The sequence below is a fragment of the Odocoileus virginianus genome, chromosome 23 (genome assembly GCF_023699985.2).
Source record: "Odocoileus virginianus isolate 20LAN1187 ecotype Illinois chromosome 23, Ovbor_1.2, whole genome shotgun sequence".
NCBI classification, from domain to species: domain Eukaryota; kingdom Metazoa; phylum Chordata; class Mammalia; order Artiodactyla; family Cervidae; genus Odocoileus; species Odocoileus virginianus.
In genome coordinates, this window is record NC_069696.1 from 20,863,331 (window position 1) to 20,875,493 (window position 12,163).

Sequence of the window (12,163 nt, forward strand, 5' to 3'; positions counted from 1 at the left end):
CAGGTAGGCAAGTACTATTTGTATGTCTAGATACAGCATACAGCTTGAATGGGCTTAGGGGATAAATCTTCTCTAAAAGCAGATACCTCTTAATATCTATTACAAACCAGCCTGTTTCCCATTTCGCTACATCAAAAGCTTATATTTTCCTTCTACTAGTGGTCTTGATGAAAGTTGTTTTGAATTTTCTGTACCTAAACTGATATCTTTTTTGAGTCTGCAAAATATATTCCCAGTATAATTTACGTTAGACACACGACTCTTCCTGGTTTTCTAAAGTATACATATTTTAAAGATTTTTTTAAAATTATTTATTTATTTTTGGCTACTGGGTCTTTATTGTTGCATTGGGACTTTTTCTAGCTGTGGCCAGCAGGGATTTTCCCTGGCTGTAGTGTGCGGGCTTCTCACTGCGATGCCTTCTCTTGATGCAGAGCACGGGCGTTAGGGTTTGGGCTTCAGTGGTTGTGGTGCATGAGCTTAGTTGCCTTGCAGCATGTGGAATCTTCCCAGACCAAGGGTCAAACCCATGTGTCCAGCATTGACAGGTGGATCCTTAACCACTGGATCACCAGGGAAGTCCCACGTAGCTCTTCTGAGTCTCTTCTGCTGTGTTCTCTTTTTCTGTCTCTAAACTGTATGCCTTCACTTTCATTCTGAGTCAGATATCTTCAATCTTTTTGTCTCAGGGGGATCTGACCTGTACAGACTACATCAACAGGCTCGCTTGCTTTTGGTTTGGTCTGTCAGTGGGAAGCCTTGGAAGGAAGCTAACAATTATGCATGTACAATTAAGAATACACACGAGGACGTGCAAGTTTCTGGGATGTAATTCTGACCACTGAGCATGTCTATTTGGCTCGGCACAAGACAAATACGTTCTGGGAAAATGGCAGTCAGCTATTGCAAATTTAATCAGGAGGTGATGCTAATCACAGTTGTGGCTTAGAATGTGGAATCTATTAGAGAGAATTAGCAAACCTCCTGATATGTAGCTATTTCTGTCTACAGGACTTTCATCCACAACCAGTTGTCTACTTGTAGATAATCTTATTCACTGCTGTGATAGCCCATCCAACATCACATCCAGGTGGGATACCTTTATATCCCTGAAAATGCAGCAATGGACTCTTCTCACAATTCACTGATGATTCACACATCTCATTACCCAGAAAAACAAAGCAATGAAATGGTCTGTTGAGGATTCACAATCACAGCAGCTGCTATGAACCCCTTAGATATTGGGATGCTATTCTGTTGTGTATGGAATATATCTTCAGACAACCAATATACAAGATATAAAACTGTTTTCACAATACCCATCAGGGATGGGGGTTATGCATGCCTCAACAACCTTATTGCTCCCTCACCAAGTCTGGCTATCACCTCACTGCTGAGTATATAACCCACCAACCATATGAAGTCATAGCTGAGTCCTAACATGGTGCTAATTTCTACACCTTGAGCTTGCTACCTTTTGGCAGGTTGATTACATTGGAATGCCCCCATTTTGAAGGTCAGAACTTTTTCCTCCAGGACTAGATTCTTTTCCTGAGATCCAAATGTTCTCTGTCTTGTTTCTCTAATTTTCAAAATATTCCCTACTCTCTACACAATGACAGTTTTCTGTAATCTGAAGGTGAAAAAAGAAGTAATGTATTTGATTCCCCTTAGTGGAAAAGGTGAGTTCCTTTTTGAAGACCAAACTGAAAATGAATTCACTTCAGGGGATTCAGTGTCATTTCATGTCATGCCTGTGTATTCTCATTAGCTAGCTTCCCGACAGCAATAGGTCAGGAATTATTTTACTTTATGTTCATTATGCAGTAGTCACAAAAGTAATTTGAGAAGAGAAGCAGGCAGAAATATTTTAAGAAAAAATTTGGGGATAAAGATCTAAAATTAGGACCATTTTGGTATTAAAGTGTGGGGATTGCTATGATTAAATTTAATTATGAAATGCCCTCACTAAATCTCATATGACAACAGACTAGTTGAAATTGAATTTCTTCCAAATCAGTGTTGCCCAAAGTCACTTACCAGGCACTCTATATAATATCAAATTAAACAAATCTTATTTTATTATCAAGAGCCAGATTTTTGTTTCTTTTTATACAAGGAGAAGCATAAACTATTAAATGTGAGGTTCTGGGGTTTCAGCTATGCTGAGTAAATTGCCTAACCTGATGATCATTACTGTGCTACTTATTTTTTGATTGAACTGATCAGATAGATTGTTGTAGCATATTGGCTTGAGGGTTAAATAGTACATACTAATAAAATAATTCATGAAAAAACAACCACTTGCCATATATTCACAGGACAGATTATGTATATGCCCCATATAAGCACACAGCATAGTAGATGCCTCACTGCAATATTGAAGGTGATTTATTCAGTGTAGTCTGGATGAATGCCTTCTCGATTTTGAAATTACGTTGGGACAGTCCTGGAGAAAAAAGTCGCCATCCTGTTAGACCACCAGCTTGTAATCACTACTAATCCCACCAACATTTTTTAGAAAACTGAAGCTAGGTGAGGCTACAGCCAGAGTATGTAGAGAGCTGGAGGAAGGCTTTGCTGTAGGATGACAACGCTGTTCCCATCCATGGGGAAAGAGGGGGAGGTGTAGTTCTGGCTATGTGCATGTGAGTGGCTGGCAGAGGCTCTGAAGCTAATGAAATTTTTTTTGATACATTTTTATTGGAGTATAGTTGCCTTATAAGGCTGTTAGTTTCTGGCATACAATGAAATGAAGCAGCCATGTGCATGTGTTCATGCTAAGTTGCTTTAGTCATGTCTGACTCTTTGCAATATATGATAAAATAAGAATTAATATTTACAAACAGTGCTCAGCATGGATGAGCACATGCAGAATCTGAAAAATTCTTCAGTCATCAGACATTAAAGGTGTAAGGAGAGAATTTTGTCTTCAGTATCATGTTAATATGGATACTCTCTCCTGTCAGACATACTCTTAAAATGTATCATTTATAATTATAACCAGATCATATTTTCTTTTTTGATGGTAATTAAGCAATATAAAATCAGAATTTGTATTTTTAAGGTTCAGCTAAAGCCAAGAATGCATGCTTAGTCATTCAGTTGCATCTGACTCTTTGTGACCAGGTGGACCATAACCCACCAGGCTTCTCTGTCCACAGGATTTTTCAGGCAAGAACACTGGAGAGGGTTGCCATTTTCTATTCCAAGGGATCTTCCCAACCCAAGTATCGAACCCACATCTCCTGTGTCTTCTGTATTGCAGGCAGATTCTTTACCCACTGAGCAACCTGGGAAGCCTAACTAAAGCCACACACATACAGTAAATATATTTGGAAAGTAAATGCTTTATGTGTGCCAAGTGTTAATAATAAAATGTAAGGTTTTATCACCCATGCTAGAAAAAAAGCTATATTATGTTTATATTCATCAACCAAAATGATAGTGCAATGTTATTTTCAGACAAAGAGCCAACCAGAGTATGAACCAAAAACTGTAGGCAAAAATTACAAGATTATGACAGATAAAAGTGTAGGTTATTTTTCCAGATTTTCAAGATGCCTGTGCAATTATTAACTTAAAATCTTGTAGTTCATTGTGATTTTTCTCTCATCCAAAGCAAATATTTACTTTCACATCTAATTTTGGATTTTCACCTTTTAATCTTTTTCTCTTAAAAAGCTTCCTAAACTATAAGCTTTGAGGTTGTAGGTCTATCTCTGGGCTCTGAAGTTGTTTAGTGTCAGTTCATAGAATTATTTCTTCCTCATCAACACACACCACCAGGCTGTCACCATACATAGAGTCCAGTATGATTATTCAACTTTGCTCTATTAAAATAATTTGAAAATTAGATTGTAGTTGCTTAGAGAAGACAAGGAATGCGATTTCTCAGACTTGAGTTTCTAGGACCCACAATGTCACCATGTACTGAGGTATGATACTTCCTCCATAAATAAAACTGAATCCTTTCCAATATCCTGATTAGAATAATGTAAATTTTAAAATATTTATTTTTAAATATAAACGTGTCTGTATTTCACTTGTTTCCACACAATTTCAGTCTTCAGAGCTGATTTCCTGGAATCATTTATTAATTGTTTAGAAACATCTCACATAAAATATGAACATGTCAAAGTACTTTATCTCTGATATGATTTGAGGGTAGATATAAATGAATAACTCTTTCCTTTTGTGACTGGATAAATTATTATGTTTTGAGATTTAAAATATCAGAAAGACAAGTGACCAAAAAAATGCCCTCAAGTAAAAATTTGTGCTTGCTTGAGTCAGAAATATAAAAGATGTTTTATTCCTGTAGTGTTTGGGATCAAATCATGCATCATTTGTGTGTGTGTGTTTATGAAAGCAAACAATCAAGACACATTTTTTTTTTTCATCTTCTCTGCTAACCATAACAGGTTAATGGAGATATCTCCCTGGCTCCATTATTTCAATACAGATGTCACTAACTTCTCTCAGACACATTTTAATTGCTGTTAGTTTCTAATGAAATTCATAATCCTGAGGGAAAGTTAAACTCATTGAAGGATTTTCCTGGCTCACTGCAGAATATTAAGCAGCACGAATGTCTGATACTAACATAATTAATAATATTGCATGGGAAGAGTTTATTCTAAAGGACCAGCAAAGAATTAAATGTATTAGATGTTATACAGAATAACATACATTTTCTAACCTCTTGTCATTCCAATGTAATACATTTGCAACGATAACTGATTTTTTTTAAGTGGATTGAAAATAGTTTATTTGCAACTCACAAGCTTACAGCCATAGTTATATACCTGTCTTCTGTCATAGACACCTAAGTGAAATTGGCCAACAAAGATGACAAGCATTGTTCTTAGTCCTGTGGATCTAGTTTGAGGAACTTCTTCCTACAGATGTTTTTTAGTATGTGACTACTCTCATGTCTATTTCAAATGCATTCATGGTGTTCCCACTTATATCCTCAGTATTTTCAGGTCTTTAGTAAGCAATTCATTTGTCTATTTTTCAATTAATTTGTAAGTTTCTAAATCTTTCTTATAATTGGTTTTTCTGTATATATCTATTTGGTGTAAAATGTTTTTATAAAGCCAGTGGGCCCATCAAATATATTTTTAATATAAAAATTTTCAACATTGTGAAAATATGTTGAATAAAATGTAAAAGCTTTGTATCCACTCTGCCCTCTTCAGAAATCAGTTCTCCTGGCAGTTTTTTCTGTCTACTTATACACATGCATATTTTTGTACAAATGACATTACATCATATATATTTTTCTACAAATTATTTCTTCTTGGGCTTTCCTGGTGGCTCAGCTGGTAAAGAATCCACTTGCAGTGCAGGAGACCTGGGTTCGATCCTTGTGTTGGGAAGATCCCCTGGAGAAGGAAACGGCTACCCACTCCAGTATTCTGGCCTGGAGAATTCCATGGACTGTATAGTCCGTGGGGTCGCAGAGTCAGACACGACAGTGATTTTCACTCACTCACTCACAAATTATTTCTTCTTAATAATATCTGGGAGATGGTTACATTTCAGTCTATGTAAGAGCATCTCATTATTTTCAACAACTTTCCTTTATTTTATCTTGTATTTGCTAACCTTTAAAGCTACATGCATTACTCATTTATTTTTAAATCTCTGTAACACCAAAATTCAGACCAGCAAATTTCAGGGCATTTATTATCTTCCACACTTCACTGGGTAGATGCAACTTTCATGAACAATTCATGGAAAGTGTGACATTTAGTTATTGATCTTGGTATTCCTAAATATGTTTTTCTCATTGAGTACAAGTAATGACATTTAAAACTCTTTGCTTCTGGAATGATTTGCATTTTTTGTAGACGAAACTTCCCACATTAATAATTTCTAAATTCCATTGCCCAGAAGCACGAGGCTTATGACTATTTCTTTGTAGCTTTGGGGCTTTCTCAGACCCTGGCATATGCTTGTGCTTCTTTTTGCACATCTGTAAGTAGACAAGTTTTCTTCAGGTTGGTATGGATCTTTATCTTTATTTTATGCTCCAGTTCTATTCTGTGACTCAGTAACAGGAGGTAATTTCACGCTTTATGAAGAACCTTGAATGGTTTGGGATATTTTGTTTTCAAGAGATAGAAATGCAGATTGTTTGGTTGCTGCTATAACTGATATTATATGACTTGGTGATTTAGTATCAACCTAATTTTTCTACCATTTTAAAGTTCAAAAGTTATAAGGAAGATTCAGAAGGGACATACGTTACCCATGTAAATAGATCACTAAATCATTGTCAACATGCTCACTTAATTTGTGAAACCCAGGAAGTCTGGAAATTGTAAATAAAACTTCTTCAGCTTTTAAAAAAATATTTACCTCATCTTGCAGTTATTGTCTAAAAAATAATTATTAAGGAACACCAAGTTTTTATATTTAAGCAAATGAAAACAGTAAGAATTCATGATATCAGAGATAGGCCAGTGTCCTTAGCCTAAGATCAAAAGCCCAACAGTAGTTGACATGGATCAGTGGGACCTGCAAGAATTAGTAGCTTCAGAAATAAAGGAGGGGGATTCCCAGAGCATCCTTCAGCTCTTCAAGGTTATTGCCAAAGAACCCCATGACTCCAATATTTAATTGGCTTTTTAAGCTTGAAGTAATTGAGCTCATTTGACTTTATAAAATCTTTGGATGTATCAGTTGTGGGATTTTTAAAAATCATTTTTATAACAAAGTTTCTCAACACGAAATTTTGCTGATGTTGCTGTAGTTATAAAAACAGAGTGGATGCATTCATATTTCATTTTTGCATATCTATTTTCAACACTCTAAAAATAGCAACATTCACACTTGGTTTCTTCTAAAAATTCCAACTCAGAGTTTTTCAAAGAATAAGGAATAGAAAGATAGTAAAAACATCGATGTTTATAATCACAAGACCTAGCCACAAAAATGCTGAATACATAGCAGGCACTTAACAAGTAGCATTTGAAAAAAGAGAATAAACAAATGAGAGCTTTTATTTAATCAAGGGTCCAGCTAATGGGAAAACACATATTAAGCCAAAAAAGACTGAAAACACTAACAACAAAATGTTTAGTAAAGTATATATACATATAGATGCTTTATTTTAGTACTTATCCATGTGTATATATTCAGACTGTTCTGTTAAGATAGATTAAGATACCTACTTTATAAATTGCTCATACTATCAAATAGCTATCATACAACTATCATACATATAGGTGGGCAATTTATCTTCACCATGATGGAGGGAGAGGAGGTTTTTCTCTTCATTTGTTTCTAGGGAGTTTATTGCTGCATTTTGCAAGGCCCTAAATTGAAATAAAGCTAATTCTCAACCCTTTGATTTTTTTCTTTTCTCTATCTACACTCTCCCTTGGTGATCTCAGTTTCAAAGTTTTAAATACCATCTTCTACACTGAAGTTATTTAAATGTATTACTCCAGTCCAGATTGAACCCCTCATTTCCAGAATGATTTGTCTACATTCTATCCACCTGTCTAATGAGATGTCTAATAAGTATTAAAAATTAACATGTCTAAAACTGAACTCCTAGTCTATCCTCAACCCCTACACTAGCTCAGTCTTCCTTTAACCAAATAATGGCACGTCCATCCTGTCTAAACTAAAAACCTGGGTGTCATCTCAAGTTCCTCTTTTTACTTATTCTCACTAATTTATATCTGATTCCTGAGCAAATGTTTTTCATTCCTGACTCTCAAACTTTCTCAGCATCTCCACTGCACATTATTTCTTATCTGCATATCCAATAACCTTCTAACAGGTCTTCTAACCTTGCTTCCAAGAGGATATTCTCAACACAGAGGCTAGGAGTACACCTAAGTTAGACAATATCACTCCTCTACGCAAGACTCTGAACTGGTTTCCTATCTCTCTGGTTAAAGTGAAAGTCTTTATAGCAATCTTTGAGGTCCCATGCAATCTTCTGTCAACATCTCTCACCCTCATCTACCTCTAATGTCCTCTATAAACATTCCATTCCTAACACACTGGCCTTTAGGCTGATCCTCAAACACAGCCCTTGAACACATCAGAGAGATCACTGCAACACATCAGAGAGATTACTGCCTCCAGGGCCATTCCTGGTTTTGTTCCTATTCTGAGCATTAAAACAGAGCCTGCCACATAGTAAGTGCACAGTAAACATTTGCCAAGCAATTTAATAAATTATAATTTAAGACCTCTGTTAATTTGTTTTATCAAAAGGACAGATTTTTAAACTGCTTATACAGTGCTAGAAAGTAAGGACAGGCTTAAAGATCAACAGGATCCAATAAGAATGACCAGAAACAATTTTGAAGGGACTCAGATAATCTAAATTGCAAAAAAAAGAAATAAATGGAGTTCAGGGAGACATGCACTAAGTCCGTAGAAGTGAAGTACCAAGAGAGGAAAGCCAAGCAAACAAACTGAGTGACACCATGAAGATAAGTAGGGATAAGACAGCTTGAAACCTTGACAGAGCAAGTAGGTTCTACGGGTCTCAGGTGGAAAGCGTTTCTCTTGGCTAAACCATATGTGCAGGCCCAGGGTGTTGTCTGCAAGGCTCTTGTGCATAGCAAATTAAGGGTTCACAGAGGTTTGAACATGTTCTTACCTCTTTTTTCCCAATCAATCCATCTTACAAAAAATATATACTCAGGCCATTTTTTTCTAAAGGATCCAGTTCTGATCAGGTAACTGCAAAAATATTTCAATAGTCCTAGTTCCCTTAACCTGGCCTTTGATGGTCTCTTGGTCTAAATATATCTCTTCACCTTTCAGATCATGGTCCAGAGTGGGTTGACAGGCGTTCTCTTTTCTTGCAAAGGCCAGGGATCAAGGGTCCTTTCATCTTAGGATTCCTAACTTCTCTAGGTCGTTAGAGACTTCTCTCTTCAGGATGAAAGTGAAGATTGTGCCTGGAGGTTTTTATGGGCCAGACTTGGAGATGCACATAGCTTCTGCCACATTCCATGACTTATCTCAACACTTAAAGAGAAACTGGGAAGTGCAATCAAGCTGTGTGCTCCCAGGAAGAAGAGACAGATATGGGTATTGGTGAGCAAAGGATTTTCCCTATGTCAATTTGTCACCTCAACTCCCCTAATTACTCATGTTTCAAGGCATAACCTGGGTTTTCCAGATTTCAGGATCTTCAAATGTATAAACACTCTCTCCCCTTCCTGAATGCTTTTAGCGTTTGTCTCTATTTTTGCTTTTACTTACTGTATTTTCTCTTTTTGATAGTTCTTTTAGTATACCATTTTTTCCACCAGTTTGAAAACTCCCTGAACTGTCTTAGCTGAGCCCAATATGGCACAAGTTGAAAAATACATGTTTGCTGAGTGACTTAATGAATAATCCATGTAAATCTCTCAGTTAAAAGGAGAAAAAGTTGAAGAGAGCTAAGGAATTTCATAAGCTTAATCCTAAGACTTTATCCTGAGATATTTGGGGAGAGTCAATCACACTGTAACTAAAACACTGTTGTTATCTTTAAACACTTTGAAATGCTCATAGAAATGCTGATAATCCCATATAAGAACACAAAATAATATTTTCATTTTAAAAACTGTTTTGTCGTGGGTCAGAATACTTCTGACCATACTTAATTCTTGCCCAGATCTGGTTTTTTTGGATTTTTTAAATTAAAAAATATAGTAAAATTTATTCTTATTAAGGTAAAGTTTGATGAGTTTTGACAAGCCCATGTCATGTGACTGCCAACAAAATCAAGACTTAGAACATTTCCATTACCCCAAAAGTCCCCTGTGTCCCTTTTTAGTCACACTCTCTCATCCCCTCCGGCCCTTGGCAACCATTGATCCGTTTTTTTTTTTTCCCTATAGTTGTGCCATTTCCAAAAAGTGGCATCATATAGTGGGTGGATTTTTTAGTCTGACTTCTCTTCACTTAGCATAATGTATCTGAGATTCATTCACTTGTGGCATATAGTTTATTTTTATTCTTGAGTAATATTCTGTTGTTGTATAGATCACGGTTTCTTTATCCATTCAAAAGTTGAAGGATTGCCTAAATTTTGAGTAAAGCTATCATCCTAATTTGGAAGATCCCCTGGAGCAGGGCATGGTAACATGCCTGGAGAATTCCCACGGACAGAGGAGGCTGGCAGGCTATGGTCCAAAGGGTCGCAAAGAGTCGGACATGACTGAGCGACTAGACACAGCACAGCACATCATCCTAATAAAAATTATTTGCCCTTCTGCGTTCCTCTTCTTCGTCACTCACTATTCTTAGCTGCTGTGCAAGGTTTCCCAGGATAAGTCATACTATCACTATTACTTTGCTGACTCTTATCTGCTGTTTTATAAAAAAGCCTAAGTGAAACTAGAGGAGAGATTTGCATCTTGAACAATCAGACCAAAACATTAACATAAATATTTCATATTTCAATGTTTGAAAGTATAATTTTAATTGGTAATTATGCTGCTTTATTCATTCTACCAATAGTTTCTGGGTACCTACTTTTTTCCTGAAACGGACAAACCCTCTGGAGACAGTGGCAAACAAATACTTGACATAATTTCTATGCTTGCAGAGTTTACTGTCTAATGAAGAAGACATTCAACTAGGTAAATGGTGATTAAAAAAAGAAAATATCGATAATAAAAGTACTAAGGGGCTCTGAAACCTGCATCTGTGAGATAAGGCTCAGGAAGTGAAGTTTGAGCAGACATCAATCAGATTAAAGAGAAGAGAGGAGCATTCTAGAAATAGAGACCAGACACATGACTCTGTCAGGAGGAGACATAGTATGTATGAAATTTAGAAGTTTAGAGAGCAAAGGAGATGGAGGTGTGACAAAGACTTGAAATGAAGGTAAAAGACAGAGGGACTTAGGAGCCACAGTCAGTCAGTCAGTTCAGTCTCTGACTCATGTCCAATTCTTTGCGACCCCATGGACTGCTGCATGCCAGGCTCCCTGTCCATCACCAACTCCCAGAGCCTACTCAAACTTATGTCCTACTCAAACATCATGTTGGTGATGCCATCCAACCATCTCAACCTCTGTCGTCCCCTTCTCCGCCTGCTTTCAATTTCCCCAGCATCAGGGTCTTTTCAAATGAGTCAGTTCTTCACATCACGTGGCCAAACTATTGGAGTTTCAGCTTCAGCATCAGTCCTTCCAAGGAATATTCAGGACTGATTTCCTTTAGGATGGACTGGCTGGATCCAAGCCATTGCTTGGATTTATATAAGACAGTCAGAGTGAGCTCATCAAACTCAGCTCATATGGGGGTGGATGGAACCTGCTTTAAGCCCTACTGTGTTTCAAGGCAAAGTAGAAGAAACTGTAGGGGCTACAGGTAGACTCTTACAATTAGGAAGGGATTGTAATCATTCAGACAAGAGATAATGTTAATCTGAACTAGAATGAAAGTGGTTGGGATAGAGAAAAGTGAATCGACATAAGAACTATTTCAGACATAAAATGACAGGACATTGAATCAAATTGGATATGGTACTATTGGGGAGGAGAAGGAGGCATCAATGATTCCTTGGTTCTCAGCTTGTGAAAAATGGTTTGGTGCTGGTATCATTTATGGAGATAAGATAATTCTGGGGGAATTATTAGGAGCTCAGTTTCAGACTTTTAAAATTTGAGGTGTTTTTATTTTTTAATTGAAGTATAGTTGATTTACAATGCTGTATTACTTTATGGGATATAGCAAAGTGATTTTAGCTATATGTATTTATAGCTAGCACCACCTGGGAAGCCCATATATGGTAAAGAGTGTGCCTACAATGCAGGAGACACAGGAGATGCAGGTTCAATCCCCGCGTCAGGAAGATCCCCTGGAGGACAGCATGGCAACCACTCTAGGATTCTTGCCTGGAGAACCCCATGGACAGGAACATCTGGCAGGCTGTGGTCCATAGGGTCACAGAGTCAGACAAAACTGAAGTGACTTTGCATGTGTGCGCACGCACACGTGTGCACACACACACATATTCTTTATAATGTTATTTTCAGTAAGTTTTATTACAATATATTGAATATAGTTCCTGGTAATGTACAGTAGGACTTTGTTATCTATTTTATACATAGTAGTTTGTACCTGCTAATCTCAAGCTCTTCCTTTATCCCCTCCGCCCACCCTTTTTCCTCTTTGGCTAACAT